Below are 17,691 nucleotides of genomic sequence, written 5' to 3'. Positions count from 1 at the left end.
CCGTGAAATTCTCATGCATCATCCAACAGGCTTGAAATCGAAAAGGGCGATTAATGCTATGCGTCGGAGCAAAACCGTTTGGTGAGATTAAAAGTGGGCAATGATCAGATTGGAATGCTGGTAGATGTCGAACTATGGCATCCTCGAATTTTGTACTCCAGTTCGAATTACACAGGGCCCTATCTAACCTGGCGCTTTGTCGTGTTTCGATAGAATTGCCTCGAGCCCAAGTATGTGAGGAGCCCGTAAAATCCAACTCAATCAATTCACAATTTTCAATCCAGTTATTAAATTTATCGCATCTCCTTGCCATGTTTTGGTCGCCTCCATGTCTTTCTTCCATTTTTCTAGTTTCATTAAAATCCCCGGCAAGCATCCATGGGTGATTATTATTGCGAGCAAAGTTTTCAAGTTCGGACCATGGTTCTCGTCTGTTAGTTGGGTCCGGGCTTGCGTAAACTGCTGAGAAAAACCATGGTAGTTCCCCCAATCTCGCAATTTCAACTGTAAGAAATTGTTGGTGTTCGATAATCGGTGTGACCGAAACCATATCCGTCTTCCAAAATAGCCATATACCTCCGCTAAACCCAGTGGTATTTACTCGAGCATTCCCATCGTAGCCAATAATATTTCCTAATCTAATAGCATGATCTCCCCCATATGTGTTTCAACTAGGGCAATCACCGAGGGTTTGTACAACCGTACCACTTCCTTTATCGCGTTAATCTTAGCTTTGCTACCAGTTCCTTGAACGTTCCATACTAGCAGAGTAATATGGGGTAGGTTCGGACACAAGTTTGGTACTTGTGTACTCATAAAATCAGGTAGATAGTTTAACGATGATAGATAAGCTCGACTTACTAGCTTTATAACGTCGTCAATACTCCATGGTATCAACATCTCCAGTAGCAGCTTCGATGGATTGGTCTTCTCCACTTCGAGTCGGGATTATTGGACATTCCGATATCATCACCACCATATAAGGAGCGGGCATCTCCGGCCAGGTTTTCACATTCAGAGTTTGAGTTGGCGTTACCACCACTATCTCTGGGCTTTGCGACAGACATCGTGGCTGAGGTAGGGGGTGTTTGTGATAAGATACGTATGGGTGAGGATTCATTGTTGGGTGGGTCGATGTTTGAATGAGTGATAGACGCAACAGACGACTCACTCTCAACTCTCGAGCTTACTGTGGTATTAGGTTTGTTGGACGGATGTTTTGAAGAAACAGAAAGGTTTGTAATATCTTTTAAGACGGGAATAGGAGAACTTTGATTAACTGTAGGAATATTGGGTTGAATATTTTTGTTTTTTGGAATATATTTGTTAGATTTTTTGTTAGAGTAATTATTGGAAAGAAGATTATTTGTTTGCTTATTAAAGGAATCAATTCTTTGATTGATTTTAATTGAATTAGGAATATTTGATTTGCCCATATTATTATTATTATTGGTGGAAATAGGAGTGAGATTGTTATTAGGAATTATATGAATATCAGAATTTCCGTGATCTTTACCTAAAATATCAAATCTCGATCCCGCTCCATTCGATCCCGCTCCATTCGAATTTTGACCAAAATTGAAAATTGATTTTTCACCAGTATGGAAGGGATTTGCTTTTACTGGATTCACCGTCGTTTTTCTCCTTGGTGGTTTCTTAACCATCATCCAATCTCCAAAGTCGTCTTTCTCCTCGGGACGGAGACCCACTTCTAATGAATTTTTGACTTGCTGCAAAACAGAGTCCTCCTGGATTGTCATATGTTCATCGACTTCCCCTGTTTCTCTTGAGATAGCTTTTGGACATTGTGCAATCCCATGGTCTAATTTACCACATTTAAAACATATCATCTTAAGACCTTCATATTGAATCCCATAGACCTTACCATGTAAACGGAACTTGGAAAGCAATGGTTTTGATATGTCGACTTCAACACTGAGTCTAGTGAATTGACCTCTCTCCGCCATGGCGGTGTTCTTATCGACTCGAATACCTTTACCAATTTTCGAACCAATTTTTTTGAGAAACATTTCATTAAATTATTCGACTGGTAGATTCGGAATACGAATCCAGACCGTTAAATACTTTATAGTATCTGAGGATGGAACGAAATTTGGAACCCATTTTCAAATGGTTAGATAGTGGTCATCGATCATCCATGGACCTTGAGTTACTACAAACTCATAATCTTGTTTTGAAGAAAACCTTGCTACATAATAATTCTCACAAATGTAAGAATAAGTTTTCCTTTGATCGACCACTTTGCTTATAATTTTCTCATCAAAGCAAGATAACCTATCTTTTTGTCGAACATTTTTATGATAAGAGAATGACGCCATGACCTTCGAATGATGGCTTTTTCTTGTTTTGTGTGGCAAATGCAAGGACAAACATCTTCATCATCTTCGATATATGTGGCATCATCGTCAGAGTCAATGTCGAGATCGTATAAGGAAAGATCATTGAGTGTGTAGTCATCAAAGGAGATCCCCTGAACCTTCTCCTTATACGAGATCGTAGGAGAGGTTGAGTTCTGATTTGGTTGTGGACCGCTTGTACTCATCTGCCCCGCTAATGGACTACTGCTGGTGGTTGTAGTGGCTTGAAACTCATCGACATGCATCGTCTTCCTCTTGGAATTTGATCGGAGCCATTTGGTGTTCACAATTAAGCATATGTGGTCATTGGTCAATGGTCGATACAAAACACAATTTATACTTCACAAACAACTCTACAATTAGTAAAGAGGCAAGTAAAGGTCGGATCCCAAGGGACGGGTATTGAAATGAAGATTCTATTGTAACTAGTGGTGTCTAGGGGTGTCACAAATTGGGTTGATGTAGAAGGTTACTAAACTAAAATAGCAATGAAAATAAATTAACAAGGTAAATGAAATAAGGGTGTAAACAATTGATTAAAAGCACTAGGGTGTCATGGGTTCATAGGGGAATCATGGGATATGATCATACAAACATGTTCTCAAATTATAAGCAAGCAATTATTGTTGTGATGGATTGAGTTGGGTTATATCTTACAATCCTAGGAAAGTTTGGGTCCCGGAGCCGAATCTCTTGGATTGTACAACACCTACAAGTCGACTTAATCTTCCCTACTTAACACATGCATGGTCTCACAAGACTCGAGTTGGGTTATGTCTTACAAGTCAAGTTGAATGGATAGAAGATGGTAGTAAATGCAAGGATTCATAGGCTTAGCATTTCATCAAATATAACATGTGCATGTATTAAGATCAAAACAAGCAAGCAAATAAGATATGAAAGCATATTAATTTAAGCATGAATCATTCCCCATGTTGGTTTCCCCTAATCACCCATTAAACCCTAGCTAAGAGACTACTCACTCATTATCATGTTGATCATGGTAGAAAGGTTGTCAATCATACTAACATAATGAAACATGATGAATAAATGAAAGTAATTAGCAATAATTAAAAAGGGATTAAGAGATTATACCTACTAATGATTCCAATGATAAAGCAAGAATAATAATAGAAGTACTTGAATCCTAGATTGAGAGGTTGTCAATCTCCCAAAATAACCCAAATAATCTTCAATTACCCAAAATAAAGTAAGAACAAGAGAGAAATTAAGAAACTAGATCTTGATTAGAACTTGATTAATATTTGATTACAATATTAAAGAGAGATTTGATTGATATTACTACTCTAATTATTGATAAAAGGAACATGCTCCTCTAATTAGACTAATGGGGTATTTATAGTGAAAATTAGGGAGGATGCATTAGGGTTAACTAAGGGCTAAACTAGTAATTACACTTTTTAAGTTGAGCAAGGAGCCTCCGGGATTGTCCGAGAGAAGGGCTTCTCCATTTCGTAGCTTGAAGAACGAAACTATCTTTGTCTTTGTGATCCGTGCGGGCCGAGAGTCGGGACGGCCGGATCTGGGATGGACGATCCGAGCGGATCAAGGAACAAGACGCTCGGATTGGGCATGGGGAATCCGAGCGGATTCTGGTGAGGACGCTCGATCGGCGAGGGACGGACGGATTCTCTACAATCCGTTCGGATTGTAGTTCAGCAGCTTTCCTTCTTCTTTTTCTTCCCTTTTCTTCATGAATTCCTTGGGGATTTCCTTGGGGACTCAAGGATCCTTTTCTCAACAATGCTCTTCTACTATGCTATGTACAAAGGCCTTCTAGTCTTGTCTCTCCTTGATGCTTGGTCATTGAATATGATCAATTTAGCCTTGTTTTGCCATGAAAATGCAAGATTCTTACTCCTTTCCTACCAAGGGATCAAAATCTCAAAGAATATGCAAAACAAAGAACTAAAGATAAGAAATGACCCAAATAGGCACTAAAAAGCATGGAAACAATGGTAATTCGGGGCTAAATATGCGCCAATTATGGTCGCATCAAATATCCCCAAACCGAACCTTTGCTCGTCCCGAGTAAAGAGGTGACAAAGACTAGGACCAATATTAACCTAACCTAATAATAATAGCCGACATGAGACAATTAGCGGGTCTCACTCCGCCCCTTCAACTCACAACAAGACAACCATGAGGTAGGATGCCTTCTTGCAAGGCAAGGTGGGTCTTGCCAAAATGGCGACACATCCAAACATTAAGCACACAAAAACACATAATGGATGCATCTACAAAAAGAATAGCCACTTTCCTCATCTAAGTGGCGGAAATTATCTACAAGGGAAGCAATTCAAGGGTACACAATCCTTCATAGATGCAATTTGTTCAAACTACTAAGCCTAGAAGGATACCAATAAATCACCTTCAAAAGGTGTCAAGCTAGGGTACCTTTGTCCTCAATCGTTAAATGCTTTTGTCAAGAGTAGTCTCCCTATGGTGTTAGAAACACTGGAGGATCGCGGAATTCCCCCTCTTGCCTAGATAAGAAGAAGGGTCGTCCCCTCTCTACCATGCACAAAAATGGATAAGGTGGAAAAAGGGATCGATAGATATTTGAGTTTCATTTTGGGAGTTTGCTTTTGTTGTTGTTTTTCCCCCCAATTTCTTGTGGCATTTGACATTTGAGAACACTTTCTTGCCATTTCTTTTTGATTTTTGGCATTTCAATACTTGACAATTTTTTTGCATTTCTTTTTGAACATTTTCAAAGTCACCCCAATTAGTAACGAGGGTGCCTTGTATTTGAAGCTTTAGGAGTCTATTTTTGCTCCTCTTTTCTTTTGATGCATTTTTGCAAACTTTCTTTCACTTTTCATTTTATTGAACTCAAATTGATTTCTTTTTGTGTCCATTCCCTTTGATGACAAAAATGTGGTAGAACATGGATGAATGATGGATGAATGCATGGTTTCAAGGGTCACCTTGGAATAAACGGTAGCCAAGGAGTTATCACACCACAAGGTACTCTTGACTCGGCCTTAAACCATGGGTCAGAGGATACTAGCATGACACATCCTAGGGTGTTTTACAAGTATTCTAACAAGCAAAGTCTTAAGAAGAAAAAGCATCTACTAGGGCCTATATACACTTGTCAAGCTTCCCAAGTAGACGGTTTCGCAAAATTTTTTCTAACATGCAACTACATGCCATGATGCAACTAACATATATACATCCTAATGCAAATGATTCTACCAACTAATATGTCATATAAACTAAATGCAAGTCCTAAGTTCACATTGTTTTTACCGCATCAATCAAAATAAAGCCACATAGTCATTAACATAAAGAGGAAAAAGGAGATTGGAAAGATCATACCATGCGGTCTTCAATATCCTCATGTCTCGGATGTGGCGTAGTCAATCAAAGTGAACAAGGATGAAACAAACACAATATATACAAGACAATATATACAAGGGAAATGAACTTGTTTTTGGTTTTTCAATTTTTAAATTTTTATGATTTTTTTGAAATTTTTTCAATTTTTATGGTTTTTGAATAAAAGTTAAGTGTTAGAATTCCCATCCCCACACTAATATGGGCATTGTCCTCAATGGCCAAAATGATGGAAATTATGCAAAGATGATGCATGATTTCTATACTAAATGCAATTCTACACTAAGCTATACTACATGATGCATGGTTTTTTTGTTATGACGGAGAGGATAATTTAAATTACCTCCCGTTGCGTATGCATTAACTTCCCCAAACCAAGTAAGACACTATTGCTAATGTCAAAGCATGGGGGAGTTCATGCACATGCTATGCTATGCATGAGACTAAATTGTCATTTTGGATTTTACAAAAGTGGGAACAATAAAGAACACCTCAAAGGAACCGAGGTGTGAGTCCTTTGATGTTGCTAGGACTAAACCAACAATGATCAAAATGAAATAAAATACAAAGAGATATAGACAAACCGTGGGAGAGTAGGAATCTCCAAGGCTAGTCTTCCATCATGCTACTATCACCATCACTTCCCTCATGAGAAGTGGTCACATTGCCACTTTCCTTGGCGCTTTCTTCTTTGCTTTCCTCATCACTATCTTCCTCATCATTATCTTCACCATCTCTTTCTTCATCTCCACTTGCTTCGTCCTCAATGTTATCATCAAATTCCTCATCATTTCCAACAACCTCATTGCCTTCCACCACGCCCCTAGATGCACCCGGAAATAAGGCTTCTCTATCCGCCCAACTAGGCAAAGGACAAGATGGATCAAGGAGTCCTTGCCTAGCTAGATGTAGGAGGGGAGGATATTGAGCCAAATAAGCATTTCCATCGATCTTCATAAGCTTGCTTGTGCATGGCTTGCATTAGAAGAGTGACATAATCTTTTCCAATTTCAACTCCTTGCGGTTTGAACTCTTCATAATCATAGGGGTAAGGTGGTATAACAATGGAAGAGGAGGGAGTTTCATGATCACCCTTTTGTTGTTGAATGATGTACTCGGCTTCCTTGGATAGGGGAAGTAAATAGTTGGTCCGGTGGACACTAAGACGGCAAATCTTTGCGGGTAAAGTGAATGATCGAGCCTCACTTGTAAGCCACCCATACTTGGTATCAAGGGGATTGTGAGCAACCCACTTAAACTTGTTAATCAAGGTGGACATATCAATAAGATGGCCACCATCCTTAGCCTTGTACTTGCTATCCTTATTGAAATTAGGATCAAAGTGCTTGGCTAGGACCGTGACAAGGCCGCCATTAACAATTACGGTTTGACCCTTCTTCCCACTATCTACATGGAGCCATCTATCAATCAATAGCCTCAAAGAATTGTAAGGCTTGGTGTGAATTCTTCCAATATTCAAAGTTGATTCAAGGAGAATAAAATCGAGTCCCGTAAAATGATTGGTGTCTTTCCTAGCAATTATGGTATTTCCCACAACTTTGTGCCATATTCTTATGCCCGGATGATGGACCAAAAGAGCACGACAAGCTTTAAAATCTTCAAATTTCTTCCCGGAGATTGCCTCCCAAAGAGGCTCGGGATCATACTTCCCATATTGCTTATAGAATTTATGTTCATCGCTAAGACCCAAAATTTTACCCAATTCCGGAAAGGTAATGCGTCTACTAGTGTTAGCTAGACGAAACTCAATATTTTCCCTATTCTCAACTTTTGTCACTTTTAGAGAACTTAAGAATTCCAAGACAAGGGAGGGGTATGTTACTTCCTTCATTTCAAACAATTTCTTTAAACCCATGGCATTGAAAAAGACTCTTGTTTGTTCAAGAACACCCAACTTCTCTAAAGCATCTTGGCATATGAATTTGGTGGATTGAATTTGTTTCATAGCAAACTTGACAAATGTATTTCTATGAGAATCGGAAATGAATGTTACCTCCAGGTAATGCAAGAGTTGATTAATTACCGGAGTAGAGGGTGATGCTTCCATAGAAATTTGTTGAGGTGGTTGCACTTCCAAGCTTGGTGTTGATACCACCATTGCCAAAGCTTTCTTCATTTGTAGAGCTTTTTGCCTTTGAGAGAGAGTTGTAGTCTTTGGTGCCTTTGCTTTTGCTTTTGTTGCTCCCTTTGTTCTTGCCATTTGATGAGCTAACCAAGAAAAGATCAAAAATCTTCAATTTGTAGAATGCCCAAATTGATTTTGAAGGTGAAAGGCTTTGCCTTTATGAGAACAAAAATCAATTCAAAGGTGAAGATTTTGTGCTTGGTTTTGATTATTAATGAAGATGGAGTGATTGATTTGTTATTTGAAAGATGGTTTGATTTGATTTTGGTGAGTTTTGTTGAGGGTTTTTGTTTTTGAGATGGAGAGGATGAGGGTTTTGATGTTATGGGTAGTGTTTATGAGTGAATGAATGAATGAATGAAGGTGGGGTGGGTATTTAAAGAACTCGACATTTTCGAATTGCAGGGACAATCCGTGCGGATTAGGCGCAATCCGCTCGGATTCTTCAGCTTCAAATTTTCAAAAATCCCGCCTAGAGACGGGCGGATTCTGGAGAATCCGCTCGGATTCTTTTTGATGAGACGGGCGGATTTCGTTCGGACGGACGGATTCTTATCCGAGAGATTTTTCTTTGTTTTTCTTCACCGCAAGACGGGCGGATTGATCACAAGACGGACGGATTCGAGAGACGGCGTCTTTCCGAAATCCGCTCGGATTCTTCAACATCAAGAATTTGCGCTTTTCAGCCCAGCCCAAGACGGCGTCTTCTCGGCAGGACGCTCGGATCCTCTGCAGACGGGCGGATTCTCGGAATCCGCTCGGATTGGTCCTTGTGTACACGGATTGATTCCATCCGTGCACCAACGCATTCCCTTATCATTCTTTCTTTCTTTCAAATCTTGTGTTCTTCATTGCGGGGCACTACTAAGGCATGAATAGCCTAGGCAATTGCCATCCCCACACTAAGGTAAAGCACTACACATCAATTAAGATCATTAGTCCCTCCCTCACTTCTCTCTTTTCATGACAATTATTTTGATCAAAGTAAATAAAATCCAAAAATGACAAAAATGCAATACAAAAATTAAATGTAAGTTAGGGAGTTAGAAATATTTACAAGTGGTGGTTTAGGGAGGACTCCACCAAACTCTCATTCTTGATGAGATGTCAAGGGGGCATGTTCAAGGTGTTGTTGATGTTGCTCAACACCTCGAAGAAGTAATTAAAAGCTTGTTCATTGTTGTGGTAGAGGTCCTCAATAGACCGTGGCCCTTGTTGTTGATCATGATCGATGGCATGCCCAATGTAGGGATTAAAGATCCCTTCAGATTCGTCGTCCCAAAGACCACAAACTTCATTGAGTTGATCATTGAAAATCTCTTGCTTGGACGGAGACAACTCTCCCAATTTCTTTTCTTGGCCAATGAGGCCATCTTCTTCTTCCTTGGTTGATTTTGATGAGCTTTGCAAGCTCTCCTTTTCACAATTCACTTGCTCTTTGAATGGAGCATCTTCAACTTTCTTCCTCCATTGGAGTTCCGATTTCTTCTTTTCATCTTTTCGGCTATAATGATCAATCATGAAACATGGCTCATGCAAACGAGGAGCTCTCATGGTCTTGTCAAGATTAAAAGTTATGCTTTCATCTCCCACTTCTAGAGTGAGTTCTCCATGTTTCACATCAATCACCGCACCCGCGGTGTGTAGGAAAGGTCTTCCTAAGATGATTGGAATGTTGGAATCTTCCTCCATATCAACAATGACAAAGTCCACCGGGATGAAAAACTTCCCAATTCGCACGGGGACATCTTCCCATATCCCTAGCGGTGTCTTCGTCGATCTATCGGCTATTTGAAGAGTGATGTTGGTACATTTAAGCTCTCCCATTCCCAACCTTTTACTTACCGAGTACGGCATGACACTCACACTAGCCCCTAGATCACATAAGGCTTTGTTGATCGTTGTGTCGCCAATGGTACACGGTATTGAGAAGCTTCCCGGATCCTTTAACTTTGGAGGTGAACTCCCTTGAAGAATTGCACTACTCACCTTAGTGAAGGCGATAGTCTCAAGTTTCCGGATTGACTTCTTCTTTGTGAGGATATCTTTCATGTACTTTGCATATGCCGGAACGTGATTGATTAACTCCGTGAAAGGAATTGAGACTTCTAAGTTCTTCACAATTTCCATGAACTTTCCAAGTTGATCATCAAATTTGGGCTTGGCTTGACGACTTGGAAAAGGAAGTCTAATCACAATGGGCTCCTTTTCTTTGGCTTTGTCTTCATTTTTCTTTGAACTTTCTTCTTTTGATGATTCCCCTTCCTTGGGACCTTGCACCACAACTTCATTCTCACTAGCTCTCACAACTTCATCCTCAACTTGCTTCTTCGGTGCTTCATATCTTGTACCACTTCTCAAGTGAATGGCACTAACCGTCTCATGTCTAGGGGGATTACCTTGAGGTGGTAATTGCCCCTTTTGTCTTTGTGAGTTTGAAGATGCTAGTTGGGTCAATTGTGTTTCCAACATCTTGGTGTGAGCTAGAATGTTGTTGATGGTGGTATCCTTTGCTTGGCTATCCTTTTGCATTTGGGTGAAAAACTCTTGTTGATTTTTTTGCATTTGAATGACCGCTTTTTGGACATCAAAACTTTGGTCATTGTGGTGATTGTATGGATTTTGATTTTGGTAGCCTTGGTTTTGATTGAAAAAGGGTCTTTGATTTTGATTTCTCATGGGTGGTGGAGTGTATGTAGTTTGAGGGTTTTGGACATTTTGGCTCTTGTATGAGAGATTTGGATGGAACTTGGTGTTTTCATTGTAAAAATTTGAATAAGGGGTGCCACTTTTGTAAGCTTGGAAAGCATTGACTTGTTCGGTTGTTCCCCTACATTCACTTGAGTCATGACCCAAGGTTCCACAATTCTCACATATCCCGCTTGGGATTGATGAGGATGCCGTCATGGCATTGACATGATGCTTTGATGATTTTGAGCTTTCCTCAAGTCTAGCCATAGCTTGTTCAAACGTCAAGTTGATTGTGTCAATGTGAGCACTAAGTTGAGCACCCAATTGAGTAACGGTGTCCACTTCATACTTTCCTCCTCTAGTAGCCTTGCGAGGCCTACTATATTGCGAATTATGGACCGCCATTTCCTCAATCTTGTTCCATGTTTGATTGTCATCAACTTCGGTGAACATTCCATTTGATCCCATATTGAGAATGTTCCTTGAATCTTCATATAAACCATTCCAAAATTGTTGCACTAAAAACCATTCGCTAAGTCCATGGTGAGGACATGAGCGACAAATACCTTTGAACCGCTCCCAAGCTTCATACAAAGACTCTTCATCCCTTTGCTTAAAACCCGTAATTTGAGCTCTTAGCATATTAGTCTTTTCCGGTGGGTAGAAATTTTTGTAGAAAGCTAGAGCTAGCTTCTTCCAAGAATCTATTCCAAGGGTGGCCTTATCAAGGCCCTTCAACCATTGCTTTGCGGTGCCGATTAATGAAAAAGGAAATAAGACCCATCTTATTTGGTCTTGAGTCACGCCCGTTTGAGAGATAGCTTCACAATAATCACAAAATGTTTCCATATGAGAATGAGGGTCCTCACTAGGCATTCCCCCGAATTGGCTCCTCTCAACTAGTTGAATGAAGGCGGACTTGGCAATAAAGTTTCCGGTAAGATGTTGCGGGGTAGGAGTACCATTTGGTAGATCCTCCTCGGTGGGTATAGAGTGTGACGAGAATTTAGGCATTGTAGGTGGATTTTGTGTGGTATTGTTTAATGGGTTCTCTTCTCCTTCTATTGCGAAAGGATTGACAAACTCACTAGTGGGTTGAACAACTTCACCAACACCTCCCAAATTCCTCCTAACAAGTCTCCTATTATTCGTCAAGGTTCTTTCGATTTCACGGTCAAAAGGTAACAAATCTCTTTGTAACCTTCTAGACATGCAAAATATCAAACAACTAGAAAATAATTAGAACAAACCTTGAGGAGTTTTACTTCCCCAAGGTGAAAAAGACACAACTAAAAACAATAAAAGAAATCTTAAATCAATTAAACACCGTCCCAACAACGGCGCCATTTTTGATCGGAGCCATTTGGTGTTCACAATTAAGCATATGTGGTCGTTGGTCAATGGTCGATACAAAACACAATTTATACTTCACAAACAACTCTACAATTAGTAAAGAGGCAAGTAAAGGTCGGATCCCAAGGGACGGGTATTGAAATGTAGATTCTATTGTAACTAGTGGTGTCTAGGGGTGTCACAAATTGGGTTGATGTAGAAGGTTACTAAACTAAAATAGCAATGAAAATAAATTAACAAGGTAAATGAAATAAGGGTGTAAACAATTGATTAAAAGCACTAGGGTGTCATGGGTTCATAGGGGAATCATGGGATATGATCATACAAACATGTTCTCAAATTATAAGCAAGCAATTATTGTTGTGATGGATTGAGTTGGGTTATATCTTACAATCCTAGGAAAGTTTGGGTCCCTGAGCCGAATCTCTTGGATTGTACAACACCTACAAGTCGACTTAATCTTCCCTACTTAACACATGCATGGTCTCACAAGACTCGAGTTGGGTTATGTCTTACAAGTCAAGTTGAATGGATAGAAGATGGTAGTAAATGCAAGGATTCATAGGCTTAGCATTTCATCAAATATAACATGTGCATGTATTAAGATCAAAACAAGCAAGCAAATAAGATATGAAAGCATATTAATTTAAGCATGAATCATTCCCCATGTTGGTTTCCCCTAATCACCCATTAAACCCTAGCTAAGAGACTACTCACTCATTATCATGTTGATCATGGTAGAAAGGTTGTCAATCATACTAACATAATGAAACATGATGAATAAATGAAAGTAATTAGCAATAATTAAAAAGGGATTAAGAGATTATACCTACTAATGATTCCAATGATAAAGCAAGAATAATAATAGAAGTACTTGAATCCTAGATTGAGAGGTTGTCAATCTCCCAAAATAACCCAAATAATCTTCAATTACCCAAAATAAAGTAAGAACAAGAGAGAAATTAAGAAACTAGATCTTGATTAGAACTTGATTAATATTTGATTACAATATTAAAGAGAGATTTGATTGATATTACTACTCTAATTATTGATAAAAGGAACATGCTCCTCTAATTAGACTAATGGGGTATTTATAGTGAAAATTAGGGAGGATGCATTAGGGTTAACTAAGGGCTAAACTAGTAATTACACTTTTTAAGTTGAGCAAGGAGCCTCCAGGATTGTCCGAGAGAAGGGCTTCTCCATTTCGTAGCTTGAAGAACGAAACTATCTTTGTCTTTGTGATCCGTGCTGGTGAGAGTCGGGACGGCCGGATCTGGGATGGACGATCCGAGCGGATCAAGGAACAAGACGCTCGGATTGGGCATGGGGAATCCGAGCGGATTCTGGTGAGGACGCTCGATCGGCGAGGACGGACGGATTCTCTACAATCCGTTCGGATTGTAGTTCAGCAGCTTTCCTTCTTCTTTTTCTTCCCTTTTCTTCATGAATTCCTTGGGGATTTCCTTGGGGACTCAAGGATCCTTTTCTCAACAATGCTCTTCTACTATGCTATGTACAAAGGCCTTCTAGTCTTGTCTCTCCTTGATGCTTGGTCATTGAATATGATCAATTTAGCCTTGTTTTGCCATGAAAATGCAAGATTCTTACTCCTTTCCTACCAAGGGATCAAAATCTCAAAGAATATGCAAAACAAAGAACTAAAGATAAGAAATGACCCAAATAGGCACTAAAAAGCATAGAAACAATGGTAATTCGGGGGCTAAATATGCGCCAATTATGGTCGCATCAGAATTCTTGTGGGAAACTTGTGAGGAGAGGATGGGAAAGCCTTCATTTGGGTTGTCCGGAGTTGGGTGTCCATAGGTCTGGTTGTTATCCGGCGGGAGGCCGTCATTGGGTTCGAGCATCTGATTTGTTTAGGTTTTTATCTTTCTCTTTCTATCTCTAGAAAAAAATGATATTGTGTGAAAGTGATATTCTTTAGGTCATGATGGTTTACACATTAAATAAAACATCCACTATCCCTTAAAACCCCTCTATTTTCGGTTTACACATAAAATGGACTTCCATTTTATTTTGTCAATTTGTCATTTGTCACATGTAGTATGTAACATGTTATTAATTAATTTAATGCATATTTATCAAATAAATATCATTATATACATTAATTAAATTATATATAACAAATTATCTAGTAATTCTTGATCACATAAATAAAATGGGTCATATAATTATAATTCACAACATCTTGGAATTATAATCAATCAATCATTCTTAACTTAATTGTTTCACAAATAATAATGAATTTTAGTAACAAAATCTTTTAATTACTAAAACAAATCTTATTTAATCAAGTTACAATAAGATATAAAAAGTCTCACTCACAAATGAATTGTTCAAATTTAAGGAATTGATTAACTCACAAATGAATTGTTCTAATGTTTCCACGCTTCTCCATCACTTGGATGTGCCATTGTCCTCCTTTCTCTTAATCGGGAGTTTTTGTAGTGCCAACTCATCTCACCTGCTATGTGCTTGATTGCATATAATCGTCGTAACCTTGGCGCAAATGGGAAATAAGTTACTGGTTTACAAAGAATTCGCCTCCCACTTGAATTCTTTTTACCTTTATACCGAGATGTACGACACTTTGTGTAATACCCGTCCTCTTAGAGACCCGTTGACCGACGTTAACTGACCTTAGACACGCATTTTCACATTCGGAAACCTTACGAGCAATGGCTGGTGACGGTGTGAGCTTTAGTTTGAGCGTTACTCGATCTAGCGGGGGCTACTCGATCGAGTAGCTTGGGAGCTCGATCGAGTAGGTGTCACTCGATCGAGTAAGTCAGTTACTCGATTGAGTAACGGGTTTGCAGCGGGGAATTATTAATCGTGTTTCGTGAAACCTCAAATCATTTCCGCTTCTCTTCCCTAAACCTAGATGTCGTCTCTTCTTCTTCCCTTCACTATAGTTCCTTACTTTGAGGTCCTTGAGGATGTTTATGCCATGGGGATGGGTTGCTTGAGCTAGGTAGCGGTCTTGGCGCCGGATTGCTATGTATAGGTATGTTGCCGTCATCATCATCATCATTGTTATTTTCAGTTAGGGTTGTAGTGATAGTGATAGATGGTTATACTGTTTGTATATGTGTGTTGTTTGGTTGATGGGTATCATATGATTGGATATGGAGTCGCTGCGGTTTGCTAAAGGTAGGTTCGCCTACTCAGTACTGTTGGTTGTCTAGAGTGTTCTTTGATGTGGTTTGGTCGATGCGGCGTCGGTATGGTTGACTGTTTGTGATAATTGGTTGGTGTTGTAGTGTTTCGTTTATCATTGTTGTGGTACAACTGATTGTGATGGTTTGTCTATGGTTCTCGAGGTGCGTCCTCGGCTGAGTGGAGTCACTTGCGGGAGTGGCTTCACGCCCGTAGTTCACCCTCCGTGGAACCCACTATGGGAGGGGATGTCCACATTAATGGACATGGGTTTATCGCTCGATTTGATGAGCGGGGCTTAGGTGGGAATGGCTGCGGTCCCACATTGGTAGGGCTGGTCCAGTGGACAGTCGGTGACGGTGATTGATTGGAGGAGATTTGGTGTGTGTATGTTTTGTTGTACTTGTGTTGTGTTTGTGGTTGTTGGTGTATTCCTTCAGTTACTGACCTTGTGTGGCTTTGTCTTGTTGTTTGTTTTTGTTGTGTCTGCTGTGATCCACTATGGTGAGCAGTCAGTCTTAGCAGGTTGTGATCTGGATGTTAGCTGGGTGCTTGGAGGGATGAGTCTATCACGAGTCACGACAGAAGTAGTTCACATAGCTGATAGTGGTTTTGAGTTGTACCTTTTGTATATCAGTAGTTTTGTTGATCACCTGTAATATAACTTAATTGTTCTTTTATCGACATTTGATGATTACTGTACTCGGGCAACCGAGATGGTAACGCCCTTATATGCTAGGGAAAGTCTTGTTAAGGCTCAATGGTATATGGGGGTGTTACACTTTGTACATTCTTCAAGATTAGAATTTTCCTCCCAGAAAAGCATGCATCCATTGAGACATGCATCAATCTTCTCATGGGGTAGTTGGAGTCCCTTGAGAACTTTTTCAGTCTCATTAAAATTGCGCGCCATTTGATTTTCCTTTGGAATTATGTCACCAACAAACGACACAAAACCATTAGCGCATCTAAGAGATATGTTGTTATCATATTTGAGTGATAACAACCTAGCAGCCGCTTGCAACAAACTCATATCACTTCCCTCATACACTGGTTGTTCGGCTTGCTCTAACATTTTAAAGAACGAAGAACCTTGGGGGTTCAGGGTTTCATAACGCACTTCTTCATCGTTAAGGTCATCAGGATTGAGTCGATCCTCCAAAATTTGGTCAACAGTATCACGCAATGCATTTTCCACGAACTCACGGTAAGGATTCTCACTAACATTGTACTTGCTTTACTAGGTAGTTTCTCACCGTGATATGTCCATACGTAGTAATTATCGGCGAAACCATTCGACCAAAGATGAATTTGAACATCTCATTTCCTTTTAAAACCTAGGTTTTTGCATTTCTTACACGGACACCTCATTTTACCTAAATTCTTATATTCACTACTTTCTTCCGCGAATTTAATAAACTCTTTCACCCCCTCTGCAAATGCTTTCTTAGGTTTCTTTTTTTCGTCTAATCTTTCATACATCTACTGTCGTTCTAATCTTTTCATGTTATTATGTATCTACACATTTATATATGTGTAATACCCCATATATCAAGGAGCCTTAGCAAGACCTTCCCTAGCATATAAAGGTGTTACCATCTCGGTTGCCCGAGGAAAGTAATCATCAAAAGTCGATAAAAGAACATTTATAATTAATTTACAAGTGATAAACCAAACTACTAATACAAAAGATACATCTCATCAAAACCATATAAACTACTTCTGTCATTACTCGTGAAGACTTATCCCGCCAAGACTCCACCTACCATCCAAGACATCACCTGCTAAGACTGACTGCTCACCATAAGGGATCACGGCAGACACAACAGAAGCAAACAAGAAAACAACCACACAAGGTCAGTAACTGAAAGCACACACCAACCACTGGCATAGCAATACGAAAACAACAATAAATACACAAGCCACATCTCCACCAATCAATCACCGTCACCGACTTTCCACTGGAACAGCCCTACCAGTGGGGGACCGAAGTCGTCCCACCTAAGCCCCGCTCATCATATCGAGCGATAACCCTGTCCCATTAATTTGCACATCCCCTCCCGTGGCGGGTTCCACGGAGGGCGAAACTAGGGCGTGAAGCCACTCCCGCAAGTGACTCCACTCAGCCGAGGACGTACCTCGAGAACCACAGACAAACAATCACAACCAGCTGTATGACAACAACGACAACAACAACAACAACGACAACAACAACAACAACAACAACAACAACAACAACAACGACAACAATAATAACGACGATCAACAACAACAACCGACACCCTAACAACCAACAGAAACTGAGTTGGCAAACCTACCTTAGCCAATCGCAGCAATTCCTTGCTTAACGACATGATATCAACCAACAAGCAATCCCTATACAAACAGCATAACAGCCTATTACTACCACCACAATCCTACAAGGAACAACCAAGATAAAGATGATGATGATAACATACCTACGTGTCACGGTCCGCTACTTTTGTCGGACTGTGGCGCGCACCCTTGCCAGTCTCAAGGCAAGATGCAAGCGACAAGGCTCTTCGTACTAGTGAGGGATCGCCCACTAGCACGATA

General features: G+C 39.9%; 1 non-coding gene across 1 annotated transcript; it reads left to right on the top strand.

Moving 5' to 3' along the window:
• Window positions 1-11,113: 11,113 nt before the first annotated feature.
• On the top strand, window positions 11,114-11,220 carry LOC141597630 (small nucleolar RNA R71). Its single transcript, XR_012522854.1, has one exon. It is a non-coding gene; the product is annotated as a small nucleolar RNA R71 (small nucleolar RNA).
• The last annotated feature ends 6,471 nt before the right edge of the window (window positions 11,221-17,691 follow it).

Source organism: Silene latifolia, chromosome 8 (assembly GCF_048544455.1).
Source record: "Silene latifolia isolate original U9 population chromosome 8, ASM4854445v1, whole genome shotgun sequence".
Lineage (NCBI taxonomy): Eukaryota > Viridiplantae > Streptophyta > Magnoliopsida > Caryophyllales > Caryophyllaceae > Silene > Silene latifolia.
This window is presented reverse-complemented; position numbering and strand designations above follow the sequence as displayed.